The following is a 24,083-nucleotide window of genomic DNA, read 5'->3' as shown; positions in this document are numbered from 1 at the left end:
AAGTTGTAGAGAAGAGTGAGGGCTTGGGGACAATTTGTGAAATACATCCTTGAAGAAGAGGAAATGAACAGAATTCTGGCACAGATGGAAGAATGTAGATGAGAGAGCCCACAGCGGGGAGAATGACTGTGGAGAAATTGATAATGCAAAGGTTTCCATTGGTCACTTTTATCCTCTCTGTGAAGCATAAGCTGAGAATGTGCATCAAGTGGTAGCTGACCTAAGGAATTCAGAAAGTCTTGGGAAAGCTGCCACAGATGAAGGAAAAGAGAGAAAAGCTGGATAATACTAAGTATTGAGAAAGGACTGAGGTCCAGGTGAGAGTAGGTGTCATTTATTTGGAGCGACACAAACTTACAACTGTGAATTTTAATCACATCTTTCCGCAACATGTGAAAGAGTGCAAGGAGGCACAGTTGGGGTTTCACCCAGGAGGGACTGGGAAATTACCAAGAGACTAACTGGAATTTGATCAAAATGTTTAAAATAAACAGGAAAGAAAGTAAAAATAAAATGCGACTGATAGAAAAACTGAAGAATGTATAAAAAAAAAAGAGTATGGAGTACGGCCAGGTGGCCAAACAGATGCAAAATAAGAATTGTCAAACTCTCCAGAAAGTGCTTGCTCTCATTTATCAATGCAGTGAGAGAGTTAAAAAAAAAATACAGTGAGAGAGTTGCAGAAAAAAAGATACTCCGTAATAATAATAGAGAGTAAACTTCTACAGAATGATCCATTCTGTGTGCAGCTCTAGAAATTGGTTATCTAGCTGAATTTTCATATCAAGTTTAAAAATTATTATGGACTTCCTCTTAGAAGAAAAGGATGTCTTAGGTAACTTGGCAAAGGGTTACACAATGCAAAAAAGTGTAGAATTTGGAATCTGAACAGTATAGATATTTCTACAACTAATTCCACATTTTCCACACTCTCCCCTTGTCCCAAAGGTATTCCAAAGAGACAGGGGGCAGCCCTACTAGATATAGGCAGTTTTATTCCCTCATCCCATGGAGCTTCACATCCTGGAACAAGTCATTCCCATCCCTTCGAACACTAACTTTCCTTCCTTGCAGACAATTTCACAGGAAGAAAATGACCCATTGGTGGAAAACTTTAAAAAACCCACATCTAGAAGGAATTTCTTTCTTTCTTTCTTTCTTTCTTTCTTTCTTTCTTTCTTTCTTTCTTTCTTTCTTTCTTTCTTTCTTTCTTAACTGAGTGATTTTTCAAAGGGACTTAGAAAAGGACATTTCAGAATTTTCCTCATAGAAATCTTGCCATAGATTCTATTTCTGCATTAAATTACAGGAATACCTGTTATAATACAGATATACAGCTATGTCTAGTCATTGGGACATTTCTCCTGTAAATATTGTGAAATAGGGCTCCACAGATTTTGCTGGTGCAAAGAGAATCACTGAAAAATAGCCCTCACCTCATAAAGTATTTTTATTTTGGAAGCTTAATTACAACCTGAGAGAACTCTGCTGGAAATAATTTTCAGGAAAGGTTTCAAAGGTTTCAAATTATTTTTAGGAAAGACTGGGAGGCACAACAGTAAAGCAGTGGCTGTATGTGAGAAAATAGAAAAATAAACATTAATGAATCCATAATAAATCTGGTGACTGGAAGAATATTAGATGAAAAAAATTCAGTGTTTATTCCTGATTTTTTTTAAAAAAACTATCAATAACTCCTTTTTGCTAATGTAGATAGGTTTGTTTGATTTATAACAAGTAATAAATATGAAGGCAAGCAAAAGTACAAGATTGGAGTGACAGTAGAGATCTGACAATATGACACTGAGTCCTCACCAAAGAGCATTCTATTCCCAGATGTGTTTGCTATTCCAAAGGCCTAGGATCTGTTCCTTGCAATGCTTATGTGCTACATACCATTTTCTCACAGCTACTTCCACCAACCCTCCTAGGTAACTACTTCCTACCTTGTTGCCGCCCCACTCTACTCTGTTGATTTCTCTCAACATATTCAAATTAATACCCATATTTATTTTTATACATTCTCACTTTCTTTATAATCCCCATTTTTAACAATGCAAATAATTAAGCTGGGGACCATGCTGTGATATGCATAACTCTCCACCAAGAACCTTGCACATACTGGATCATCATTTGTTAATAAATTCAAAATCCTCCTCAACGTTATGGCAACAATTTTCCAAAGGCTGACTGTATGATTTACTGTGTCACTGAAGGTTGTATTTGGGTGAAGGTAACAGGCCATAAAGGGGGTCATCTGAATTTCCAAGATAATTTTGTTTGTCTTTTCAATAATTTTTGGCTTTTGTTATAATAATAATATTATTATTATCATCATTACTATATAATAATCTTTTCACTTTTGTCATCCCACGCTTAGTATTCTTCATGAGAGGCTGGAATATGTCGTGTTTGTTTGTTTGTTTGTGTGTTTGTTTGAGCTGAGAACATTATAAAGATATGAGGGATTGGTTAAGAAGAAAGAAGCCTGTGTAGAGAATGCTCTCAGACCCACACTGGAAGGTCTCTTGATAGACAACAGCAACAAGAATAAAATCATCACCACGTGGTCTTTATTATTCCCGAAAGCATTGTAATAGGAAGTAAATCTTTACCAGAGGAAGGTCCAAAACTATTACGAATTAGAACAAAGAGGAATAGCTAAAGAAACTAAATACTTAATAGCAGAATAAGATAGCCCCCTGTGTACTTAGGTTAGGGTTGGTCTTTATCATCAGACAGGGATATTCAAAGTTTGTTGCAGAAGATACCTTTTCTCTTTAGACCATTGTTTGATCGACACAGTCATCTATTAATTCTGAGACTCTTCTCTTTGCTATATTTCATTTTCCAACAAACTTTTTATGATCACGGGAATCTTTTTGCTATGTTACTCTATTTAGTTAAAGTTTAGTTTACCATTCAGTTAATCTTTCTCTTTAAGGAAATTTGCATGCCTTTAATTTGATTTATTATGTGTTGACTTAACAGTTTAAGTCTCAGAAGGATATTTCACTTCCACTTTTTCCAAGTTTTCCTGGAACATTACAGCAAAGTCATAAAATACTAACAAATGCTGTATGTAATAGATTATACCTAGTTTGCATTCTTAAATTTGACTAATAAATATTCACCATAAAAATCTCCTTCAAAGTTTGATTAACTTTTCCCTCAGTTTTTTTCCCTTAGTTTGGGGAATTGTTCTTAATAGTATTTTAGGAGTGCAGATTGTTTTGTTAATGATCTTATATTGAAAAAGATTTTGCTGAATATGCTGAATGAGTCTTTTTAAAAAAATATATGTATATCATTTCATATTTTAGGCACTTTTTGCCTTCATAAGCAATAGTGTACACCACTGATGCTATAATAAGTGTGTGTGTGTGTGTGTGTGTGTGTGTGTGTGTTGGGGGTGTGTGAGGGTGTGTGTCTATTTTGGCTTTTATACTTTCTTGATCAATTTTTAGCTAAAGATTTCATTTTGTACTGTGTGCCTTTTACCCTTATGGATTTAGAAACTTGACTACAGCAGTTTGATTAATAAAAACCTGCAATTTGGTGGGGGGAAACTGCTCTAATTACATACATTTTACTTACTTGTCCGGTTTGGGCTCTGAATTACCAAGATAATTGTTTCCACTCTCCATTGCATTTGCTTAAACCACTGAAAGTCTAAGAAGTATTGGATTTTCACATTTTTTGTTCCTTGATCTTATGTAATCAAGTTGTGTTTTTCTTCCTCTGCCTTATGCTGTATTTGTCTGCCTGGTTAGGTCTTTATTCTTCTTATTATTTACTATGTAGGTCCACACTCCTGTCTCTCCCATACATGAACATCTGAAGTCAAGCTGTTTTCCACACAAATCCCCATGCATGAGTAACAGGTATTCTGACAGTGAAATTAACCAGCTCCTGTGTTGCATCCTTTCTCCTTCCAAATGAGAAAGCTAATCTTGTTATGTAAGGAGTCATTACTTCATCTACTCATCAGCTGCTTCTGACATGCTCCAGTTGGCTCTCAGTTTGGAAATAAAATTACACAGGGATGAAAACGAAGCTTGTTTCAGAACACTTTCAAGGAAGATTTGTTCCTCTCTAATGGGCTCTTTGCCGAAAGATATGGTTTTTAATTTGCGAGAAAATAAAAATGCAGTTCAGACAAGTGAAGCGTATAAAGTCAGGGGTTAAAAGACTTTCTTATTTTTATAGCAAGAAGGTTCAAGTTCCATATGCAATGATATTGAAAACACAATTTTTGCTATGATCTAACAGTTTGGGCAATTCATCTGGAAGCAACTTAAAATTAAGTCAGGTTTTGAAATGGTGGTTTTCTATGCATATTAGTCTTAGAATACATTTTTTTTCTCCTAAGAAAATATTAAACTCATGAACTTCAGCCTCACCAGCTCTATTTCCTTATAATTATAGTTCTCTGTTTCACACTTTCTGGCAAATAAAAAATTTTTGCTATGATACATGGGATAATAAAGAATGTTTGCATAATTTCCTCACAATAGCTCTGGTTGCAGGAGATTTTTGTAAATATTGGAACTAAGAGCAAACCCTAACAGTATATTGAAATAAGTCTTAGAAAGAACACACGTCTGAGACAAAGCTATTGATCATTATCACTATCACCCTTACTATTATTATTTCACTGAAATAATTTATAGAAGGTAAAAATTAAGAATATCTAGTCTCAAGATATATTTTGTGCATTCTCCTTCCAGATATTCCACAAAGTGATCCTGAGTAAGTTACTTCAACATCTTTATGCATTGATAGCCATCTTTAGATTGGGAGAGTCTGAAAAAAAAAAGGAGTTTCTAACTTACATAGCTGTTGTGAAAATGTAATGAATCATTATAAAGACTCTTCATTTACTAAATACTTGCCTTTTTTCAGACCCTGTTCTGAGCAGTTTATAGTACAAAAACAAATTGGTAACTTTAAGGAAGTTTTAAAATGTATTTCCAAAGCACATCGGAAACTTAATAATACTCCTTTAGAATTATATCTTTTATAGGGAATTAATGTCTCTATTTCAAATCAAGTACTAACATTATTTTTTACTAATATACTGATGGCCTATACATAGATCCAAGTCTATGTGCCTATTTTTAAATACAAACATAGTTATCAGGACTATTGCCTGTAGAAAGAACTTTTCATAAAACATCATGATAAAAGTTCAACAAATACTATGTATACTTATATAGGCATATTTAGTTGTTTGTACATTAGGCTTGAATAAAGTCTAATGAAACAAACAAAAAGTAACCAATAAGTAACTGGTTTTTTGTCACTCATAAAGGGAAATATACATTATGGGTACTTCAGTCAGAATAGCAATAATCAAGAATACAAGCAACAATAAACATTGGCAAGGATGTGGGGTAAAAGTTACAATCATACACTGCTGGTGGGACTGAAAATTGGTGCAATCACTATGGAAAGCAGTATGAAGATGCCTAAGAAAACTTGGAATGAAACCACCATTTGACCCAGTTATCCCACTCCTAAGTTTACACCCAAAGGGCTTCAAATCAGCATACTACAGTGACTTAATCACATCAATGTTTATAGCAGCTCAATTCACAATAGCTAAACTATGGAACTAATCAAGGTATCCTTCAACACATGAATGGATAAAGAAACTGTGGTATATACACAATGGAATATTACTCAACCTTAAAGAAGAATGAAATTATAGCATTTGCCTTTAAATGGATGGAACTGAAAAATATTTGGTAAGGAAAATAAGCCAATCCCCAAAAAACAAAGCCTGAGTGGTTTCTCTGATATGTGGATGATAGTTCACAATAAGGGGGTGGGATAAAGAATAGAGGTATTTGGGACTAAACAGAGGGGAGTGAAAAGAGGGGAGCGGGTGTGGAGGTAAGAATTATAGTAGAATGGATTGGATATTATTACATGATCTGTGTAACTCTACATCATGTACAACCAGAAGGAGAAGTTATACTCTATTTATGTAGAATGTGTCAATTGAATGTAATTTATGCATTCTACTGTCATGTAGAATTAGAACAAATATATATATATATATATATATATATATATATATATATATATATTTGTACTGAATATTGAAATTAGTTTTAGTACTCCAAGTTAAAAAAGTGGATAGACTTTTTAACACAAAATTTTAATATCCATTCTAAGATTGACCTTATAGATTTTAACTGATAAGAGAAAACAATGAATGTAACACTGACTTTTCCTTTAGGATCATAGACACTTCCACCTACTACAATTTCCCAGATATACCATGAGAAATGTACCATAAACCCTCCTGTGTCCATACCTCACAATCTGGCCATGATACCCACTGTATATTTTATATAGAAAGACTCCCATCAATCCAGATAAAAATGTAATAAGCCCATCAGCTATTATTGTTATCATTCTATTTTTTAGTGTAACTGAAGCCTTGCATTTCAGATTAGATAACTCCATCTCAGCAGTTAGGGGCATCCTCTGATCAGTCTTATAGCCATCAGTAATATGCCACTATAATTTTATTTTAAGATTTACAAATGTGTATCACACCTCCCATACATTTCTCTCTTATAAAATTCTATGCATACTGACTAGCTTGAAAACAAAGGCCAATACTGTCCTTACTTCTCCAGAACACTGAAACTAGAGAATTCTTATGCTTTACTTAGTTCTCAAATTTGTCAATTTCTTTTCTTAGGCTACGGGTTTTTAGAATGATTATCTCTCTAGGATTAGTTAAATTATTGCCATTTTCATCAGAACTTTGCTATTCATGGATGTTATCAGTTTCCTAGGATGTTTTCTACTTTAAAGGGGCTGCAGGCCATTTCTGCAGTAGCTAATATGATAAAAAGTAAGTAGTTAAGCGTGCTATGAAGTGACATGATAAAACCAGAATCTGAAATTAGAGAGACCTGGGAATAAATTCAGTCTAACAGTTTCCAGAAGTGTGAATCTGAGTGAAATCACTTACCCACTCTGAGTTTTAGTGGACATGTCTGTGATTTAGGTATGAAAGATGGCTATCAAAAAGCTTGATGTAAAAATTACATAAGGTAACCATATGCAAGTACAGATGATAGTAAATGTAGGTATTCAGTTTCATCCTGGGTTTGGTTGTAATGACGATGACTATGATACCAGTGTTGAAGTCAAGGTGCCAAAGATGATGATTCACAGATTCAATCACTTTGCTGTTTGAACCAGAGAAGGAGGGACTTTAGTATAAATACATCCACCTAGACTAGACAGAAGGTGTGCACCTGTGACACTTTCCATTCCCCCATCCTCTTGACATGCCATTAAGGAAAATGGATGCTTTAATGATAAGGCAGGAACACTTTCACTTTTCATGAATTAAATGTGCACAATAAGCATTATTCATCAATAGGGAATTTGCTGTATGGTCCTAGATGTACTGTAACCAGAGAAGGCACAATAGCTTCACACAAATCTTAAAGGGATATCATGAAAAAATGAAATATGAAAAAAAGTATTTCTGAAGCTATTTGCTTCTTCTCAGTTAGGCAATAGCTAATTCTAATGAAAAGAATAGCTCCAATTGTCAGGCCCCATATACATTTTTTTTTTTATTTTCTATCCTCTTAATACTACTCAGAAAAGGTGAGGGCCAGAATATTAATCATATATGACACACCCAGTGTTGATAATGTTTTCATTCAATGCTGATAAAAAATAAAATTAGCTCCTACAAAATTTAACAGCACAATATTATAAAATGATACCCTTTTGGAAAAATAAGTTTTCCCTATATAATATTCTTTGTTCTAATATAAAGTACTGAGAAAATAATTTGGACTTAGATAAAACAGATTGCAGGTAGGCTCTTAACAATGGGATATTGTACTTGATATAATGAATGTGACACAATGTGAATTCAAATCAACCTGCAAACAAAACTCATTACCATTTTTAACTAGAAAATTCACTGCAAATCTTCCTTGTTGATTTTGGAGATGACAGCGATTAATTGAGTATGTATATCTTGACTGAGGTACTGTGTATATGTAAGACAAATAACACTTTTAAGAGAGAGAGAAATACGTGATTCTTTAGGAGTCCATGTAAATATTGCATCTTTCTGAAACCAATTTTTTCAAAAGCCTGAAATAAGACTCACATAATAAGAAATTAGAACACAATTACTAGGCAAAACTAATAAATAACATCAACTGAAACACAGATCAAACTTCTTTCAGATCATCACCTCTGTAAAAGACGTAAAGCTAATGCAATATGCTGAAAGAAGTACCCTAAGGAATCGGAAGATCTAGATTTCCCTAATGATTCAATTATTTTCTAACTTCACAGTCTTGAGTACATAACCATCCTCTAAATTTTAATGTTTTTGATTATGAAAGGAGTGCGAAGAGATGAGCCAGTATTTCTCCTGGTCTTCTTAACAGTTGACTCTGCTTTTCAAACATAGTCTCTATATAATCTCAATGTTTCTAAAAGATGAGAGTGTTCTTGTTCTGTTGGAAGGAAGAAGAGAGCAATGCGGTGTGGGGATTTCCAACCCTCTCTGTCACACATGGTTTTTATATGATATCTTAAATATGATTATTTTAAATCAAGTACTTCCATTTCTGGATAGTAGTTCCATCAACACATTTTAGTCTATTCATACAAAAGAAGGGAATCTTTGTTAACATTTTCATTCTCAGCAGAATCATGTAGTGTAAGTGCATAAATAAATGCTAATTGACTTGAAGGACTTCATATGTAATGCCACCTTGCTCTATGTTCTATTTTATTTCTTACAAAACACTTTTAGAGTTTCTCATTATTTGCTTGCTTTTTCCCACTAAGAAAATAGGTAACACAGGTTTAAAGAAAATTAGAAAGGTTTATTTTCACAGTGTTAGTATTTCTCTTAAGAAAAAAAAAATAGAAAAAGATTAAGCTACCATGTGAATTCCATATTTTTATGACACCACATTTCACAAATGTTCCAAATTCATATTGCTGTTGGAAAAAGAGTCTCTGTTTACATAATAGACCCAGAGATTCTCAATGTTGATACTTAGTCCTAGGTAATTCTTTGTTGTGTTGCACGGTTCTGTGAACAGTAGGATGCTGACTAATATTCCCGACATTTATTCTCCAGCACTTTTCCACTTTGACAACCAAAGAATGTCTCTAGACATTGTCAAATGTCCATCAGGGGCAAAGTCACCCTCAGTTGAGATCCACTTGATATACAACACTGAGACCAATTGCCGTGATAAATTCATTACAGTATGCCACATTCACAAATATTTACATAAATTGTCCAGGATGAATATACAGCAATGTCATTTTTTAATGACCAAATAACCAACTAATTTCATTGTACTCATTTTAACTGTAATGAAACAATGGAATGAAAACCTCAAGAATGTACAGACACAACCTTACAGGTTAGAAAACACTATCTCTTGATTGATCTTAAGGATGAAGATGGAAAATCTGATATAGGGAAGAGGAAAGATGTGTTACCTATGGGCAGCATTATTCCCAAATCACATACAATGACTGACTATATAGAGAGTGCCATGCATTTAAACAAGTCACCAGCAACACAAGGGAAGGTTTTCATGGGAAACATTCTGGAAAAAAACCTTGGGTTACCATTTTAATAACAGAAATGCATACTTCAGTCAATATTGAGCATCATTCACACATTCCTGATGATCCACAGTAGTAGTCTTAATAGTAAAAAGCAAAGGTGAACACCAGGAGGGTTAATATAACTAAAGCCAAATCTCTTGTAATTGTCTACCAACAATATTCAATTGACAGTCCCTCCAGGATCATCCTCATTGCTACTTGCAACTGATCTTGTTACTAGCTCATTTCTCCACACATTTATTTATTTTTAATTTTTAAAATTATAATTATTAACACATTAATTGTGCATATTTATGGGATTCAGTATGATATTTCCAAACATACACAAATCATGTGTTAATCATGTTCATCCATCCATCTTCTATACCCTCCATCTCTTGTCTACCATTTCCCCCAAATCCCTTCCTAGACCCTAGGAATCCATGTTCTTCTCACTGTATTTAATTTCCACATAGGAGAGAAAACATATGATACTTTTCGTTTTGTTTTGGGGTACTTATTAAGTTATCATCATCATCTTCATTATCATCCTTTCTTGTGCTGGGGACAGCACCAAGGGCCTCAACTGTGCTAGAAAAGTTCTCTACCACTAAGCTATACACACCCCAACCCTAGGTGACCATTTTTATTTAATAATATGCAACAGATCAGAAAGTAAAGTAAGATGATATAGCAGCTGAGCTAAAGATTAATGTTATATAGGGGTGAATGAGATTCATAATACAAGAGGAACATATAAAGAGGAGCACTCTTTGGAAAGAAAGTTTTAAAATGAAAGGTAAAAGCCAAAGACCAAAAAGACAAATCTGAATGCAAAAACAAAAGGATAATGGATATAAATTAAATGCCTAAGAAATTAAGGAAAAGAGAGTCAACCACTTGATTAATAATTATAGAAAGATACAATATTCAAAATCCTCTGTGTATAAAAGGCATCATCAAAACATATGGAGCAAAGATTTCCCAAAGAACCTATAAGAAATATTGAACTAAACACAATTGTGGGTATCACAATCAATTTATAGCTAATTAAGAAAATAGAAATCAGGATATTTGTAGAGAATCTGAAGCTCAGAATTAATGAGGTTGAGTTAATAGCTATGGTATGTTGAATGTATCACCCTACAGACAGATACTATGCTTTTCATTCTTGTAAGTCATTGAAGATTTTTTAAAGGCATTTGATACGTGCCAAATTCTCTTCTAATTGCTGTGATACAACAAAGAACAAATGGCATTTGTCTTCATTGTGCAACACATATTTTGGTGTACTAAGTCACTATGGAACCTCAATAAATTTCAAAGCAGAAATTATATGGGATACATTTATAAACCACACATGCTAAAGGAAGAAATTAAATTAGACATATTTAAGCAAAATCCTCACCTATTTTATACTGTATTCATGTCGATTTTACACAGTAGCACTATTTCTAAGGATTTAATCTACAAAAAATAACCTGAGATGGGCACACTATGTACTTACAAGGATATTGGTTAAGTAATAAAATATATTAATGAAAGTCTGTTAGGGATTGGATTGCAAACTTATGGAAACATTTTTAAATCATAACCTGTTGTCCTAAGATGCAATTATTTAAAACAGATTTGAGAAGAACATACAATATAGTGGTATAAGAAAATTCTTTTGTGTAACAAAGAGCAACACCCAGGATATAATCTAATGTAGAGAGTTTGATGACAAAGAAATAAAAAATCAAAATGAGAACTATAAATATAAGGGGACAGAAAGGGGCAAGAATTACAAATTCATTAAATAAATGTATCTTGGAAATTTTAACCACTTTGCTCAAATGCTTTATAATCAAAGAGAGACATCTAAAGAAATCAGACAAGAAACAGCAACATAAAAATATAGCTTTAGGTCAATTAAAAGCTCTGAAAATGGTCAAGCCTAGATTTAAGACTTGCAAAACATGTTTTAAGTGAGGTAGATGAAAGCACAAATATAGGTAGTATTAAAATGTTACATACAACAGAATATTTGAAAATTATGACACTATGCATCAATGTATGCTGAAAACTCAATAATGTCCAGGAGATTGAAACTTATTTGTAATAAAATATTTAACAAAAAAAAGAAAAAAATCCTGAAAACCCTGAATAGAATATTCTCCATTGGAGACATTTTAAAGATTAAGAAAGGATTACTTACAAAATTAACACTTTTATTAGTGAGGATGAGTCATTAATGAATTTTTAATACTTTCAATGAACATATAACATCTGTATTAGTCATAGTATACTAAAAATACGAAGAAAAAATTAGAATCTTAGAGAGAATGCAAAAGAAAGTATCCATTGATTTAATAAAAGAACTAAAACCTCTTAGAATCCCTGAAGAAAATTAAAGGTAAAGTAGTTAAAAACTTACAGAAGAAAACATTAATTGTTGAAAGTGTTAAGTGAATCAAATTTAATGGAATATAAAAGAAATAATATCTAACAAGTTTTGATCTCAGAAATATAAAATAGCTAAACTAAATGTTAGAATTTCTGATAAAATAAAATGTCAATGAGCCAAGTTAGAAAAAAGATAATTATCTTAGAATTGAAAACTATTTGGTTAAGTTCAGCACCACCTAATTAGAAACTCAAGAATACAGAATTCTTCCCCCTAGTCAGGAGACATACTTACTTTGACAACACTTTATATACAGGGAGTCATTGAAGGCACTTGCTTAAAAAAAAAAAAAAAAAAAAGAAACTAAACTGAAATAAGAGTTTGAACTTCAGGAAAAAGTATGGCTACTTACAAAGTGTCAGTTGAAAAACTAAAGATAAAACAACCTTGCTCAAATGGACAAATATCTGGGGAAATGATAAAGGTGAAATTTACCTGTATCATAATAGTAATTTAAAATAGTCAAACTTATGGGGAAGGAGCATGATTTACTAGATTTTGGTACTGGATTGAACTCAGGAGCACTATGCATACACTGAGATCCATACTCAGCTCCCCCCCTCCTTTTTATTTATTTATTTTTTTTAGTTGTTGATGGACCTTTATTTTATTCATTTATTTATATGTGGTGCTGAGAATCGAACCCAGTGCCTCACACATGAGGCAAGCTCTCTACCATGGAGCCATGACCACATCCCTACCCAAGTCTTTTCTTATTTGTTATTTTAATGCAGGGGCTCACTAAATTGCTTAGGGACTCCTCCCTAAATTGCTACAGTTGGCCTGGAATTTGTGATTCTTCTCCTTCAGTCTCCTAAGTGAGTTGCTGGGATTACAGGCATGAGCACCATGCCCAGCTCAAAATTATTTTTAATTAAAACAATTGTATTATTTTTAAAGTAAAACAATTTCCAAATGGCATATACGCTATATATTTTAATTGAATATATATAGTCATTGATGCTATTTCAGTAATGTGGTAAAATTTATTCACAATTTGAATGTAATATTTGTAGAATCCCAGATTATAAAAATCATACAAATGAACTGAGCTATTTAAATTTCTATCTTCCAAATAGTAGAAATATTTCATTTCTGCTTATTAATGTTGGATATATCATCAAAAATTTTAACAAGATATACATGCAGTTTTATGATAAAAACAGAGTAGTTAAGTAAAAATAAACTATGATATCAATATCATTTTATTGTGTAAGATTATTCAGTGATTTAAAATTATCATCACAGTCTGTTTAATGCAAAAAGAACATATTTTAACTCAGCTTAAGCCATCATCCTTGTTTATAAATAATAGTTAGGCAAAGGGAGTAGAGCTAAAACTACACAATAAAAATATTAACAACAGAAAATTTGTTATTGGAATTAGAGATGATATGTGATTTTCCTATGTATAGTTATTTTAAATTTTCAGGAAATTTCATAATTAAATAAATAATTTTCATATTAAAAGACCAAAGAAGTTATTTTTTCAAATTAGCATTAAAAATATCTGAATTGGTAGCACTGGTTGTAAGATTTCCATAACCCAGAATAACAAGATGTCAAAATGGATTTGAAATATACCTGAGAGAAATTTGGAAGGTAATTGAAGTTGCAAAAAGAGAAGAAATCACCAGGAAGTGTGGTGATCTGAAAACCAGCTTAGTTTCTAAGGGAAGCATGGGGTAGGGTATTCTTGGGATGATAGTAAGTGGCACCACATATCTTTTTCTCTGACGTGTGTTCTCAGGACATTTAAACTGGTGCGTGCGTGTGTGTGTGTTTGTGTGTGTACACACACACACATGTGATTTCTGTTAACAATTTCAACTAATAATTTATGCACTGAATAAAGAACTTTATGAAACATCATTTAAAAAGCTTGTGAATTCAGCAATGAAAAAAAATATTTTGACAGGTGAATTAGCTCTATGAAAGGGCTAATCTGAGAAACTTTTTGAACTTAGATAAATTTTGAAATTTTATAGGAAGGAATTGGCACAGAAAATGGTTAAAAATTAATTTGTGCTTGTAATTGAAAAATATCTCACCATAAGCCCCTTATGTACTTGTTAGAAAATAAAAAGATAAGAGAAATAGCTAGGATTAATAGCTTAAATGTTAAAAAGGAAAATTTCTGGGTTTTTTTTAATTACCTTTTTTCTATTTCCCAACAACCTTGTATGACTAGGAAATTGAGGTTCCGGAGACAAGAAGAAAAATCATTTTAGAATCATCAATTTATAGCTTGAATATTGGGTGATAATGTCCTTATCTCCAAAATGGAAATAATACCTACCCAATCTACCCACTTGGGTAGATTGTGAGTTGTGATTATGGTTGCCTTTTATATGAAAAAAAAACTGCAAAAAGCACTTTTTCATAAAATTCAAAATATATTAATTACAACTCATATTTTCTTTATTGAGTGAAGAGGAAATACCATTTATTGATTCATATATAAGAAGAAATTTAAATATGTTCATTGGTTATATAGCAGAAGACTCCCTCAAAATTGCAAAAAAAAAATTAAATGGATACTATTATTAGAGTTTTAGAATCCTCAACAAAATATCTAACCATACTAACAGCAATACTGCATATGCAGTTGACGTGGTGGCACACATCTGTAATCCCAATGGCTCAGGAGGCTGAAGCACAAAGATGAGAGTTCAAAGCCAGTCTCAGCAAAAGTGAGACACTAAACAAATTGGTGAGACCTCAGCTCTAAATAAAATACAAAATAAGACTGTGGATGTGGCTCAGTAGTCAAGTGCCCCTGAGTTCAATCGCTGGTACCAAAACAAACAAACAAATAAACAAAAAAACTCAAAACCAAAACAAACAAGCAATTAAAAAAAACATAATTTTAAAAGTATCAGTATTTCAACCTTTAGGAAAACTAGAATAGCTAAAATAAATTTGTGTGTGTGTGTGTGTGTGTGTGTGTGTGTGTGTGAGAGAGAGAGATCAGTTTCACCAAATTTATAGAAGGAAAAGGAAATAGCTGGAAAAAGGAAACCAAAAAATTAAATTCTTTGGCATCCCTTACACACAATTGCCTCTTTTTATTTTGTTAGTTCAGTCCCAAGACATATTTTTTTCTCTCTCTTGGGTGCACACTAAAAATTACATATCCTCCAACTGAAAGCACCTAATAATCTGTTAGTCCATTTTAAGGTCTTGCACAAAATCTGGGACTCAGGTTAGTTCTTCATTTTGGTCTCCACCTTTCATCACATGTAGCCAAACCTTGATAAAACACAGAGTCAGAAAGTATTGGTTCCTATGTAAGACATGGGACCTCAGCATTTGAAATCATAATGAATTTTAAAAGGCAAAATCCATCAAGGTGCTATGTTCTATCTGTGGTTCTTGGACTAACAGATTCCCCAGGGAAACACACTCTGGCAGCCAGAAAAATGCCTCCACCCTAAAATGTCTAAGACCTAATCTTGGATACTATGACAGTGTTATCTTAAATGACAACATGGGGCCTTACAGTTGTGATTGAGTTTAAGGGTTTGGAAAAGAGGAAATTATCTTAAATCACCATGGTGAAACCAATCTAACAAATGAGTCCTTTAAGTGGAAGTCGGAAGAAGAACGGGTCATGAGGACAGGAGGACACACACCACCATTCCTATTGAGGGAGGTGCCACAAGCTAAGAAATACCAGTAGGCTCTCAAGGCTGAGAATGACCCTTAGTTTAAAACTAACAAGAATATGCAGACCCTGTTCCCACAACCACAAGGACCTTAATTCTGCCAAAAACCTGAAAGATCAGGAAATGGACTCTCCCCTTAGAGTCAGAAATAATTGCAACTCTGCCCAATACCTTGCTTGATTTTAGCTCTGAAATTTTTGCTGGACTTCTGATCTATGGACCTGTAATAAATTTATTTTTAAGCCACTAAATATGTAACTACTTGATATGGCAGCAATAAAATATATAAAGCATACACTTAGAGAAAATGTTAAAAGTCATTCAGTTATACAAATGAAAATCATAAAATTATTAGACTCTGTCAAATATTGATATAGAAATAACTAGTTAAGAAGCATTCATACTTATTATTTACAAAGTCTCATAATATCATTTTAAAAGTATAATTAATGCTAATCATGTATTAGTATACTTATATGTATATTTAAAAGTAGAATTATACTAGTATGAAAAACTTCTAATACATAGAGAATAAGGTGTTTATTTTTTTCAATACTTGACAAATTTTTCTTTAATCTTCTGGAAACTTTTTTGATTAGATTTTATTTTTAATTACATTTTATGCATAAGGCAAACTAAAATATAGAGGGAAAATGTAAATTGCCCAAGGTTACACAGATAGTAAAAGTTAAGATGAAACTCAAATTCTAATCTCAGGTAATAAACCTTGTGATTTTAATGCTATGATAAATTTTATATATTACATATTAATATAGTTAGCAAATTTGCTTTTATGTCATTTACCCATTTGCATAATTTGGAATCTCTGGTCTAATTCTATGGAATCTCACAAAGACCCAGAATCAGGAATTTCACATAATAATTAATACCTTACAAGGCCTGCAAAATGTAATTACATATAAAGTTTTAAAAATAAGTAAAACTATTATGAATTGTGCTGCTATAAACATTGATGTGGCTCTGTCCCTGTAGTATGCTGTTTTTAAGTCCTTCGGGTATAGACCGAGGAGACAGCTAGGTCAAACAGTGGTTCCATTCCCAATTTTCCAAGAAATCTCCACACTGCTTTCCATATTGGCTGCACCAATTTGCAGTCCCCCCAGTAGTATATGAGTGTACCTTTTTCCCCACATCCTCTCCAACACTTATTGTTGTTTGTCTTCATAATAGCTGCCATTCTGACTGGAGTTAGATGAAATCTTAGAGTAGTTTTGATTTGCATTTCTCAAATTGCTAGCACAATGATGAACATTTTTTCATATATTTGTTGACTGATTATATATCCTCTTCTGAGAAGTGTCTGTTCAGGTCCTTGGCCCACATAGTGACTGGGTTATTTGTTTCTTTGGTGTTTCACTTTTGGAGTTCTTTAAATACCCTAAAGATTAGTGTTCTATCTGATGTGTGAGGGGTAATGATTTGCTCCCAAGATGTAGGCTCTCTATTCACCTCACAGATTGTTTCTTTTGCTGAGAAGAAACTTTTTAGTTTGAGTCCATCCTATTTATTGATTCTTGATTTTAATTCTTGTGCCAAAGGAGTCTTATTAAGGAAGCTGGGGCCTAATTCCACATGGTGGAGATTAGAGCCTACTTTTTCTTCTATTAAATGCAGGGTCTCTGGTTTTATTCCTAAGTCCTTGATCTATTTTGAGTTATGTGCATGGTGAGAGACAGGGATTTAATTTCATTTTGTTGCATATGGATTTCCAGTTTTCCCAGCATCATTTTTTGAAGAGGCAATATTTTCTCCAATGCATGTTTTTGGCACCTTTGTCAAATATAAGATAATTGTAATTTAAAAATAAATAAATGAATAAAATAAAAATAAATAAAACCTTCACTACAAAACACTTCAAATATAAAAACAAAAATAAGAAAAATAGTATAAATTAAAGGTCAAATTTAAGAAGTTGTCTTGCAATTTCTTATGAAAATATTTCTTGAGAGTTAGCTACATGTTATGCATTCTTTCTTCTAGAAATTATGGCTACAGCACAGGTATTAATCAAAGAGAAATGAAAATTTATGCTCTTAAAAAATGTGTACATGAATTCCTATAAGTCTATTTATTCATAATTACCAAAACCTGGAAACAATCCTGCTGTACTTTACCTGAGGAATTTCTAAACAATCTCTGGTATATCCAAACTATGAAACAGTACTCAGCAATAAAGAGGAATGAGCCGCCAATATGTACGGATGACTCTCAAATGCATTCTGCAAAGTGAAGAGGTCAGCACCCAAAGGCTATGTAGGTTACCAAACATTACATGCTACTAAAAGACAGAAGCATGAGGATACAGAACATATTGATAGTTACCCATGGCTAAATGAAGGAGGAATCATTAACAGAATATTTTATATCTTGATTATGGTAGAAGACATAATTCTACATACTTTTAAAAACCCATATAGCAGTAAATCAAAAAGAGTAAATTTTACCATGAAAATCATAAATAAATAAATAGCAAATAGAGTTGACTTTATAAAATAGTGAGAGCTATTCAGGAGATAGCACAATTTAGGGAACAGAAAAATATAGGTCAAATGGCATAAATAGAAAAAAAGACATCAGAATCATCACACAACTGAACATACCAATAATGACATTATAACTTAACTAATTAACGTAAAGCAACTTTTAGAGTAAATAAAAAAGCAAGAACTGAATATATAGAATATATATGAAGTTACCATTAAATATAAAAATACAAAAAGTTTAAATGTAGACAGAAAAATATACAACTTGATAACACTAATTCTAAGAAAACTATTATTGATAATATCAGTAAAAAAAATTACTTGTAGTTAAAGTGTACTTTCCAAAATTAGCAGGGCTGACTCAATGGTAAAGGATGTGAAGTGGGAACTTCTATATTGCTTTACCAGAGTGAAAATGATATACTTTGAAAACATTTTTAATACTCCTATAAAACTATTTGATGAAATTCTCTACGTCAATCAAAAAAATAAAAAATAAAAACAGACATTTCTCCAAAATATAAATAAGAACATATTTATTCTATACAAAATTTGAAAGTAACCTGAATGTCTACCTCAAGATCAATGGATAAGCAAATTATGGCATATTCAAACAATGGAATGCTCTTCAGCAATAGAAGAAACTGAAGCACTGATAACACAACAAAGTGAAGCAATCTGTTGAATCACAAAGATGATGCACAAGAGCACATTCTGTGCCATTCCATTTCTAAGTTCAAGGTCAGCAAAACTCACCTATGGCAGTCACAGTCAGAAGAGTGCCTGCCTTGGAGGAAAAGTGCTGGTAAAAAATTGACTGCAAAAGGCAGGATGGTATTTTTCTGTGTGAAGATATACTCTATAGTTTAATAAGAATGCATATTATATGAATGTGTACATTTGCTAAACCTATTAAACTGTAATCTATAAAATCTATGAATTTTAATGTATATAATTAATGAATTATTAAAAATAATTATTAAAAAATAATTATTAAAAATAATTATTTTAATAATAATTATTAAAATAATAAATTAATAAAATTACAGTCCTCAACATAAAATTAAGTGTAGAACCATTAAGTTTTTAAGGTTTTGGCAACTGTAAAATTAAAGTAGGTAAAACCTAAATATACTTTTATTGTAAATAACAAAATATGTAAATATTCATATTAATATAATGTAAAATGTTATACTGAGCTAAATCAGTGCTTTTTACTTGAAAATAAATTAACTGAGCTCAGCATTATAAGTTTATTTTTTTCAAATTTAGTAGGTCTACATGTCAACTATTGAACTAGTTTAATGTTTCTGTTTTCAAGCTACCTTGGAAACTTCAGTTACACACAATCTCATTACAACTACAGGACTGGGTTTGGCTCAGATGCGTCCTTCGCACATTAAATGCCCCTCTCTCCATTTTTATTGGCTACCAAGTTAAAGTGGTGGGCCAATACAGGCTAAAAACATGCAATGCAGGCACGTAATCTGGTATCCTGACATAATGAATGAGCAAGCAGTTGACTCAGAGCATGTTTATTTTTCACAGATTATCATTTAATTTGAAGCAGAGAATTTTAATAACAATTCCCATAAATATGAGAAACAGTACTCTATGGAGCTACAGTTGGAGAAACACTGCTCTGAACTCCCCCTTTGAATTGGCAGCACACAATGGAGAAAAAACTAATCAGAGTTTTGCCCACCTCACTGTTCTTTAGCTTAAGCTTCCCCTCACATTATCTTCTTCTCCCTGTTTCTATGCTTTCTCAAGACCCCAGAGACCATTTTCCCTTTTCTGTACCTCAGGACATATAATAATTAGACTACTTCAGTGTATTTCTCAAGCTTAGGTACTTGAAATAATTTCTAGTTCTATTTCTAGACGTATTTTAATCACTTCTAATATTCAAGTATTTCATTTGAGAATATTTTTATTAAATACTAAGTATAACAAGTCAGTCTTTTAGGTTTTAATTTATCATACAAATTATTTTTGTCATTCGATATCCTTTATTTTTAACATAAATTACTTTTAGAAATAATAAATATAAAAGAAAAATGATATCATATATTTACATATAGATATATAGATATATCATATAAATTCGAACATAGTAAAGAAAATAAGAAATTTTCTCAAATATGTCCTTAGCAGATTTGAATAAAATGCCTTTAGGGAATGGTTTTAAAAGTACTCTCTGGTCATGAAAACTTACACTTACACAAGGTAAAAAGGTAAAACAGAGAACTGGCAATCAAATGGTAAATTCTGGAGGTATATTAACAAATGAATAATTGAAACAAAAATGTACCAGAGGTCCCAGCTATCTAAATGACTACATATGTTTAATGTACCATACATTAGTCACAAAAATCATTTCATGAAATTAAGTGCTAAAAGAGAAAGAATGGAAAAATTGGTAAGGCTCGCTACCCTTAGTTTTCCATATTACCATATATAGATAGATATGTTTTTTCTAATAAAATATGTATCCCTTTAGTTAAAGGCAATACACTTTTTCATATTTAGTAATAAGAACTTGGATTGTACCCTTAGTTTCATAAGCCCATCAGCAAGAAAAGTGAGGTATGTATTTTGAAGAAGAGGATAAGGGCAGTAAGGACTTGGACTAAAACTCTCATGAGTTCAACAAGAAATTAGAAAATATGTTCAATGTACCAAAGAACTCTCTAGAGTTCCTAGGATTTAGATTCTCCAAGGCATTCTCTTGGGTGATACTATGACCTACAACATCAAACAGAAGCACTTCTTGCTTGAAGAGGTCAAAGTAGAGACTGCTGCTAAGATGTTGTATAAAAAGGTGTCATTCCAGCACTTCATAGAGTGAATATCAGGCCAACTTGTGGAAATGAGCAATTGCTCACATATTTTAAAGCTTCAAATCACCTTATTCAACATGATAAACTCAGCATGAGGTATATGTAATGAATGAAAATGCCATCCAAGTTACTCTCGCCAAAGCCCAGTGATGTTTGGAACACAGGCAGTGGACCACATATGGTGCAAGCCAGTTCTGCAGCATCAACAATGGCTATTCAAAGCAAAGTGGTTGTCAAGTGACTCAGCTTTCAATGGCAATTGAAACACTAGCAATAGAATGCACAAAATACCAAAAGCAGATAGCTCCTGATCAATGAGGCCCTTCCAACCTCCATGCTTAATATGTGATCCATGGAGAAATATCTGTGTTTACTACTATTAGTTCCATGTTGTTTAATGCAGTACTCCAGAGCCTTTTCAACTAAACATGATTATTTAACACTAAATCCCAATAAGCCTTTAACAAGTAAGGTGTTTTGTATCATAATTTTTGTATACGCCTTTAGTACAATTAACAAGAAAATAGTATTAGATTAAAATATGTCAGCAATATTATTTATGATCACTAATGCAACTTTATATAAAACTTTTAAACTATAAGATTTAAAAATTAGTTTTAAATGTGATTTCATATTACAGGCACAAAATAGAATCATGCTAATGATAATGCAGGCAGCCACATGTTTCTCCTGGTACCATTAAAGAAATAACTAGATCAATACTTTTATACAAAAAAAATGCCATTATTATCCCTGTAGGGCATAATCTTGGCCTTTCCCTTGAAATAAGTCGGCAAGTTACCTTCATGATAAATAATGTAATATTAATATCACAGTTGGAGAACTGTTCTCTGAATACACACAGCAGGTATTGAAATTATAGCCCAATTTTGCTTGGAAATGCACTATCCCTTCCTAATGAGTATGTCTAGCTTCAAATAACATAGGATGGTAGAGTTAAGAGCATAATTAAAATAATTGTATTACATAAAAAAGAGCATGCAACTTTGCATGGTAAAGACTGTGGGTCAGCTGTGAAATCATTAAAGAAAATGGCATAGTTAATTAGTCTAAATATTAGACAGGTAAAGCATTATTCAAAACTTGATTTCTATACTTCTCCCTTAACTCAGTACTAAATAACTTCAATAATGCAGACAGAATATGTAACATCAATCTGAAATTTCCATTGTAAAATGTAAGTGAAAACCAACTTAAGAACCTGTTGTGGTTTAGATGTGGCATCCCCCCAAAAGCTCACATGTGAGACAATGCAAGAAGGTTTAGAGGAGAGGTGATTGGTTCATAGCCTTAACCCAATGTATGAGTTAATTGGGATTAACTGAGTGGTAACTAAGTGGTAACTGAGTGGTAATGGTTGGAATAGGTGGGAATTTGGGTATGGCTTTGGGAAATTCATGTGTATCTGATAAATGGAGAACTCTCTCTCTCTGCTTCTTGATCATCATGTGAGCTGCTTTCCTCTGCCACACTCTTCTTCTATGATATTCAGCCTCACCTCAAGCTCCAAGGAATGGTGCTGGCCTTCTATGGGCTAAGACCTCTGAAACCATAAGCCTTCAAATAAATCTCTTCACTAAAATTGTGCTGGTCAGATCCCTTAGTCACAGCAGCAAAAAAAAGCTGACTAAGACAGAATATATTGTCTTTTGTCTCATTTGTTGCAATAAGAGTGAAAAATTAATGCAAATTATAGAGAAAAATAAAGTCTCCCAAAGCCAAATGCAAGTGTGCGCATGTATGTGTGTATCTTCAGGTTCTATTCTTATGACCAACAGTATTTGTTCTAATAATGAACATCTGTGTTTCTCGAATATTTTCAGCTATAACTTATATGTTATTTTCTTACCCAAGAACACTCATAAGGAAAGCTGTATCTATTGCTCCGGAGGGAATGTGGTATATTTTCTTAGGATTTTTAACATTACTGAGTGTTAGACCCATCATTTTAGCAGACTATTGACATCTCTTGGACCTTGCTGCTTAGAACCATTTGTGTTCACACATAATCACAAAGTCACATTTCAGAAACAAATAACAACAAAAATGGGTAACATGACCATTTTGCTGTGTTCACCCTACTAGATAGACTGATTGACAGCATTAGGGTATTGGTTCCCTGAACTTTATTGAATTCCTCTTTTCTCTGCTGACACAGTCCTAATCTTACTATCCACTCTTTTTTTCTCATTTTTTTCTTTAATTCCACCTTTTTGAACACACTGTCATTTCTTAAAATAGTACATTTATAATTTATGTTTCTACCTGAGATTACAGAACAGTTTAAGTGATGTTAAAGTCTATCTATCCATCATTATCATCATCATCACCATCACCTAGCTGTAGCACTAGCATGTCTTCACTTTTCAATTTTCATTCTTTAATAAACTAAGGACAAACATGTCTGAGAAAGAACTGAGAGTATATGAAGTTTGTGGGACATAATAACAGACAGAGTAAAAAAAAAAAAAAAAAAAGAAGAAGGAACTGTGCAATGAAAACTGCAGAACACTAAAGAAAGAAATTGAAGACAACCTTAGAAGATGGAAAGATCTCCTGCAATCTTGGATAAGCAAAATTAATATTTTCAAAATGGCCATAGTATCAAAAGCGCTATACAGATTCAATGCAAATCCCATCAAAATTTAAATGTTCTTCACAGAATTAATAAAAGCTATCATGAAACTCATTGTAAAAATAAGAGGCCCAGAATAGCCAAAGCAATCCTTAGCAAGAAAAACAAAGCAGACATCACAATACCAGACCTTAAATTATACTACAGAGCTATTGTAACAAAAACAGCATGATATTGGCAGCAAAACAGGCAAGACCAATGGAGCAGAATAGAAAACAAAAACAAACTCACTTAAATATGGTTACCTAATACTAGACAAAGACACCAAAAAACATGCTGGATAAAAGATAGCTTCTTCAACCAAACTGGAAATCCATATATAATAGAATGAAA

General features: G+C 32.6%; 1 protein-coding gene across 1 annotated transcript in view; it reads right to left on the bottom strand.

Annotated features, from left to right (window-relative positions):
- The window catches only part of Kctd8 (potassium channel tetramerization domain containing 8), a 235,031-nt gene that overhangs the window by 117,502 nt on the left and 93,446 nt on the right, over positions 1 to 24,083 (bottom strand). The window lies entirely within an intron of this gene.

The sequence above is a fragment of the Urocitellus parryii genome, chromosome 10, assembly GCF_045843805.1.
Source record: "Urocitellus parryii isolate mUroPar1 chromosome 10, mUroPar1.hap1, whole genome shotgun sequence".
Taxonomy (NCBI): domain Eukaryota; kingdom Metazoa; phylum Chordata; class Mammalia; order Rodentia; family Sciuridae; genus Urocitellus; species Urocitellus parryii.
The sequence above is the reverse complement of the archived record's forward strand: the minus strand, read 5'-3'. Positions and strand labels throughout refer to the sequence as shown.